Genomic DNA, 6,646 nt, shown 5'->3' with positions numbered 1-6,646 from the left:
TAGGGACCAGCAAACTGCCCTTCATTTAATTATATTTGTAACACACCTATTGTATATGTAATGAACTTCCCTAGAAATAAGCCCCCTGGGACCTTCAGGTAATTGAGAATTGTTCCTTTCTGCCCGATTCAAGAAGCAATCAGTCTCACTAACAATAAATGGAAAATCTAGTTGGAAGTGAAATTGTAAGACAGTAGGTAACAAACAAACAATAAAACTGTTTTAGGTTCAAATATCTGATTTGCATTTGATGCCATAGTAGTTTTGAAAGGGATGATCCAGTTCATAGGATCTTTTTTTTTCTGATCACAAGTTTATTCAACACAAAATAAATCCCTCCAACTTTACTGAGGTAGTTGACTTTGCCCATGACCAAATCTGCCTCTAAACTGGAATTCGGTTGCTGACTTAGCCCTGGCTCAGCTTTCTTGTCAGCACCAGGGAGCACAGCACCCTTTCTGTAGTTGTCTCTTAGTGTGAGTTTTGCAGGTCCATCGCCCTTCAGACCTTTGGGCCTTGGCCTGACAGTCTCAGGCGCAGAGTGGCAGGCATGATCTCAGGGGGCAGGTGGAGGTAATTGCGGAGATACTGGACACCCTTGTTGGTAAGGTACCAGTAGAAACGTTTCCAGGCAAACTGCTCCTTCACGTAGCCTCATGATTTGAGAGATTGCATGCCTTCATGACGTGAAGATTAGTCAGGTTCTTGTCTGCCAGCTCGGGGTGTTTAGGCATGTGCACATCCTTCTTGGCCACCATCACTCCCTCCTTAAAAAGAAGTTTGTAAATGGAAATCTGGTTCTTCTTGGGCATCAACATCATGATGGCTGCTGTGTCTGGGACTGGAGCTATAAAGGAAGGGCCAGTTCATAGGATCTTAACTTCAGAATCTTATGTAGGAACCCATGGACCACTCCAAACCTGTTTTCATATGTTATGTTTATTATGTTCTCTCTCTCTCTCTCTCCCTCTTCTTCTCTCTCTCTCTCTCTCTCTCTCTCTCTCTCTCTCTCTCTCTCTCTCTCTCTCTCCCTCTCCCTCTCCCTCTCCCTCTCCCTCTCTCTCCCTTTATCTCTCTCTCTCTCTCTCTCTCTCTCTCTCTCTCTCTCTCTCACACACACACACACACACACACACACACACACACACACACACACACATGCATGGGAAAGGAATCACAGCTTTATCAAATTCTTTTTAGGGTCCATATAGCAAGAAGGTTGAAAACCAAACTCATCTTAACACAAATGAGTAAATTGAGGTTGAGAGATGTTAGGACACCTCATGCAATCATTTGTGGAAAATCTAGAAAAAGAGCCCATTGTCTCCCAGCCTGAAGCTCCAGTCTCCTACCCCGAACATTTAAAAAACTGTGGACCTGACATGAGTATGTTCCATAAACTACTGCAGACAAAGATCGATGCCTAAGAAAGCAAACATTGTCCTATCACTCCACATTGCAGTCTGATACTTCCAATAGTTGACAGGATGAAAAAGTGCCACTTTAGGCCATATATATTAAGGCAAATATTTACAGTCTAACAAGCACTTATTTATTTATACTTTAAAAGAAATGAGTCCTTCAAGTACTCTGGTGGTATTATATTTCAATGGAATGTAAAGGCGACCCCCTTTCCTCCTCCCTCTATTCCCCATTGCTCCCAACCCTGCTGCATGATTGGCCACTTCTGCCAGCAGCAAAAATACAATCCAATCACTACTTAGAACCCTGGGCTGCTATTTGGAATGTAATTGCTCAGCACCCCACAGAGAATGCATTCTCCAAACCAGCAGCAAAGCTTTCCATTGAGACCAGGCAGAGAACTCTGAAGGCTAATTTGGAGGATGTTAAAACAATGAACTTTATATTTTTGAGTGAAAATAGAAACCACCCCCAAATAAGGACTCAAATCTCAGCTCTATTTTCACATTAGCTCTGGACTAGATCTACATTTTTCAGCCCAGTTTATACAACTGTGGAATTTTAAGTAAGATCCAGGTGCAGTCCTTCTAAATCATTGAGAATCTTACTGACATATGACTGGAGTTTTTAATTCCCATTGAATCCTAGATACGCAACTCTTCCATGCAGCCTACAACCCTACATTTGGTTTTCCTAAAGCCACTGTTTGTAAGCCTCAAAACAGCAAAGGAAACAGAGAGAACATGTTTCTCTTTTCTTTTTTTAAAATTCTTTATTGTTTAAAGTATTACATATAGTATTACATATGTCTCCTTTTTTGCCCATAGACCTCTCCCCAGCCACCCCCACCCCCAGCACATGCCCTCACCCCCCTAGTGTCTGTGTCCATTGGTTATGCTTATATGCATGCATATAAGTCCTCTGGTTGATCTCTTATCCTTCCCCCGCGCCCGACCCCTGCTTCCCTCTGAAGTTTCATGGTCTGTTCGATGCTTCTCTGTTTCTGGCTCTGTTTTTGTTCATCAGGTTATGTTGTTCATTATATTCCACAAGTGAGTAAGATCATGTGATATTTATCTTTCTCTGACTGGCTTAGTTTGCTTAGCATAATGCTCTCCATGTCTACCCATGCTGTTGCAAATGGTAAGAGTTCTTTCTTTTTACAGCAGCGTAGTATTCCATTGTGTAGATGTACCACAGTTTTTTAATCCACTCATCTGCTGATGGACACTTAGGCTTTTTCCAAATCTTAGCTATTGTAGATTGTGATGCTATGAACATAGGGGTGCATATGTCCTTTCTGATTGGTGTTTCTGATTTCTTGGGATATATTTCTAGAAGTGGGATCACTGGGTCAAATGGAAGTTCCATTTTTAATTTTTTGAGGAAACTCCATACTGTTCTCCACAGTAGCTGCACCAGTCTGCATTCACACTAGCAGTGCACCGGGATTCCTTTTTCGCCACAGCCTCACTAGCACTTGTCATTTGTCGATTTGAGCTCTTCTGACAGGTGTGAGATGGTATCTCATTGGTGTTTTGATTTGCATACCTTGGATGATTAGTGACTTTGAGCATGTTTTCATATGTCTCTTGGCCTTCTGTATGTCCACTTTCAAAAAGTGTCTATTTAAGTTTTTGCCTATTTTTTTATTGGATTGTTTATCTTCCTTTTGTTAAGATGTATGAGCTCCCTGTATACTTTGGAGATTAGGCCCTTATAAGATATAGCATTGGCAAATATGTTCTCCCATGCAATGCACTTTCTTGTTTTGTTGATGGTTTCTTTTGCTGTGCAGAAGCTTTTCTGGTTCCACCACCTCCACCATTACTATCTTGTGCTGGCCCAAGGAATTAAAATAAGGGATCAGTCAACAACATTGGCCAGAGACTAACAATTCCATTCACCTTGAGGGGCTGTGCTCCAACGAATCCTTTTCAATACAACTTCATGGGTTTTACATATCTACAGGTTGACTTCCACTTGGATATATTGGAGTAAGATAAAGTGCCATCTACACTTGCTTCCAGGAGTGCCAAATACCTATGCTTATTGCCTCAATGCTGCAAGTTGACAAGAGGATGTTCTGTGTGTTTGTATTTTAAGTGAAAAGGAAATATATGTGCTGTTTGCTGTCATGACAGTAAGGGAGCTTTGATGACACAGATGTCTCCAGAAAGATGAGTAAATTGGCCCTTTCAGAGAGCAGGGCTGCCAAGAAACTGAGGGAGTGGGGGTGGTGTCAGCTTCAGGGAAACGCCGTCTGGCCTATAAATTAGGCAAATCACTTTCCTTAAAACTTTACTTTAGCAATTGATTTTTATATTAAGATGGACAGATAGACAGGACATTCAATTAACATGCCTCACCTTTATCTCCTTTGGTGCAAATTAACCCCCTATTTAAAAACTCTGAGTGCCACTGAAAATGAATTTCAAAGTTTGTAATACCTGATTAGAATCAGATCATTGTGTTCTTTCTACTGTAAGCATCAAAGTACTTAAGATTGTTTTGGGGGAGATGGGAATGGGGAGAGGATTTATTTGTTGGAAAAAAAGTATGTCATTTTCAAAATAACAGAAAAATCTTTATACTGTTGAGCACCAAAATTTCATTTCACATTCACAAGACCAAAACCAAACTCAGGATCTTCTGTCCACATATCAGTTTTCTTGTTATCTTGGATAAGTTAATTAGCACCCAACAGTTTAGAAATCAGTCATTCATTCACAAATATTTATTGAGCACCTACAAAGTACCACACAGTAATAGAAAATAAGCAGACTAAGTCTTCCTCATTGAGCTGACATAAGAGATAGACATTAAGCAAATGAGTATGGGCTATATTGTCATATACATTGCTATAAAGATATATAAAGCAGGGTAATGGGATAGACAGCAACAGAAGCTTTCAGTTAACATGGATGAAAAGGGAGTTCCTCTCTGAAAAAGTAACTTTTGAATAGAGACCTGTATGGCTAAAACAGTGATGTCATATGAACATTTGGGGCAGAGTATTCCAGACACAGAGAACAAAGAGCAAAGATAAAGGCCATTGGATAAGTTGGCTACTTTTACAGAGACTAGTGTGGCTGGCCCACAGGAAGCTTGGATGGTAGGAAGGAGGTCAGCTAGGCAGCCAGGGGCTCAGACTTGCAGCAATTTATAGACCATGGTAAAGATGAATTTCATTCTAACTATCATTGGAAGCTATTGGAGGGTTTTGAGCAGAAGAATGACATGATCTGCTTTATATCCCTTTTAATTATCTCCCATTTATATCTCTCATCTTTGGTTCACAAATTCAGTTGATTCTCCTTCATGTATCCCTTGTTTTGATCCTAAACCCATCCTACATCATATCTGCACTTCCTTATACATGCACCATCACAAGAAGACTTTTAGTTAGTATTCCAGTCCCCAGTTTCTCCAAGGTCCAATCAATCTAAGTGCCAAATTGATCTTCCAAAAATACCAACCAGTTCATGCTATTTTCCTGTTTTAGAATAGGAAGCAACTTAGTCCCTACTGGCCATAGTCTAAAGCTCAAATTTCTCATTCTGTAGTTGAGAATTTAACAATATGGCCTCAATATTGTCAATTATTAAAGCCACAAAAAGAAAAGAAAAACCCACAAATGAACACACTAAAAACCAGCTGATCTCCATATCTACCTCTAAACATGCCTGACTCATCTTTGATCTTTGGCCAAACCCTTCATCAAATGGGATTGGTTCTCCTTTTATATCAGCCATTGATATCATATAATATATGATTTGTCTTTTGGACTTAATTCAAAACACACCCTCTTCTCTGAGGTTCTTCTGAATGACTTGAATTCAAAATGTCTGCAGTGCACACATCTAGCATAACCCATTTTTGCATATATTTTCATATTCTACCTTGAAATACTATGCACTTGCTTTATGTAATTACATGCTATCTTCACAATAAAGCCATAAGCTCCTGGGGTCTCACTACTTCCAACTTAATGGCTTACACACATTTAACATCGAGTCTATGTTCAAGGAATGTTGAGAATCATAAATGAAAGTTAGAGCTTTCCATTTCTGGTCCCTCATTTTATGGGTAAAAAGTTCAAGACGCAGAGATGTGAAGGGCTTTGCCCAGGGTCACATAGCTATTTACTGGCAGAAGCAGAACTCACGCACAAGTGCCCTGACTCTTTCAAAGACATCATGTTGGCTGGATCAAAGCATAAATTCCACTATTGTCCCACTATTACCACTTTCTAACTATTACGGCTGCAAGTTTTTATTATTTTTAAACAATCTTTGTTTTTAAATCATACTACTGCTATGAAGTAATCAGATGACCTTCACCAATTACAAAAACATAATTATTATTCTCAGTGACAAATAAGAGAAACCAGCTCTGGATGGCTTGAGCAAAAGGAAACTCATTAGAAACATATCAGAGGCTGGCAGAATTGATGAGAAATTTGAGAATGCATGAAAAGCACAGGAATTCCTGAGAGCTGGGCAGCAGGCTCCACAGTTGATAACAGCACAAGTGAGTCTGAGCATCACAGCATCACCATGATGAATGAATGACCTCAACTGCTCCTTCTATCCATTGCCACAGATTCAGGATTCAAAACACCCCCCACCCCCACCTGCCTCCCCCCTCCCACCCCTCGCCCCCACCCCAGGCCGCATACACACACAACCCACAGAGTGGCAGATTGGTCAAATGTAGGTACCAGGAAACGGTGAGAAGAAAATTCTGGAACCTCCAGCCTCCACAGTATAAAGCAGGAACAAGAAACAACACTTTCACCAAGATCACGCATGAAGAGGTTCAATAATCCAAAATCAGTTGTGTACTATCATGAAGGGGGAATGATCAGAAGTCAACAAATCTCAAGTGTCTACTACACCAACCATCTCTACAGAGATCAGGGAAAACGTTAGTTCTTCAATTCCATTTCTGCTTAGAATGAAGGAATAGAGTAGGAACAGAGTGAGAAGATAGGGGAATGAGACAAGCCGCTTGATTGAAATGGGTCAGGATCATTTCATCTATCCACTATCCCTGATTTTCACAAAGCAAAAAGAGGTTAAAATCAAAATCTTCCCAAGAGGTATGTTTTAACTGCAGCTACTATGCAGTTCTATGTTGATTTCTTAACCCCTGAGTGCTATCAGTTCAGTTATCCTATACAATAAAGAGGTAATATGCAAATTGACCCTCACACCCTTAC

General features: G+C 40.3%; 1 pseudogene across 1 annotated transcript; it reads right to left on the bottom strand.

The window, feature by feature from the left end:
- Window positions 1-344: 344 nt before the first annotated feature.
- Window positions 345-852, bottom strand: LOC307106591 (small ribosomal subunit protein eS10-like; annotated as a pseudogene). Its single transcript has one exon. The product of its transcript is annotated as a small ribosomal subunit protein eS10-like (transcript).
- Between the last annotated feature and the right edge of the window lie 5,794 nt (window positions 853-6,646).

This window comes from Cnephaeus nilssonii (assembly GCF_951640355.1).
Source record: "Cnephaeus nilssonii genome assembly, chromosome: 10".
Classification (NCBI taxonomy): Eukaryota; Metazoa; Chordata; class Mammalia; order Chiroptera; family Vespertilionidae; genus Cnephaeus; species Cnephaeus nilssonii.
The sequence above is the reverse complement of the archived record's forward strand: the minus strand, read 5'-3'. Positions and strand labels throughout refer to the sequence as shown.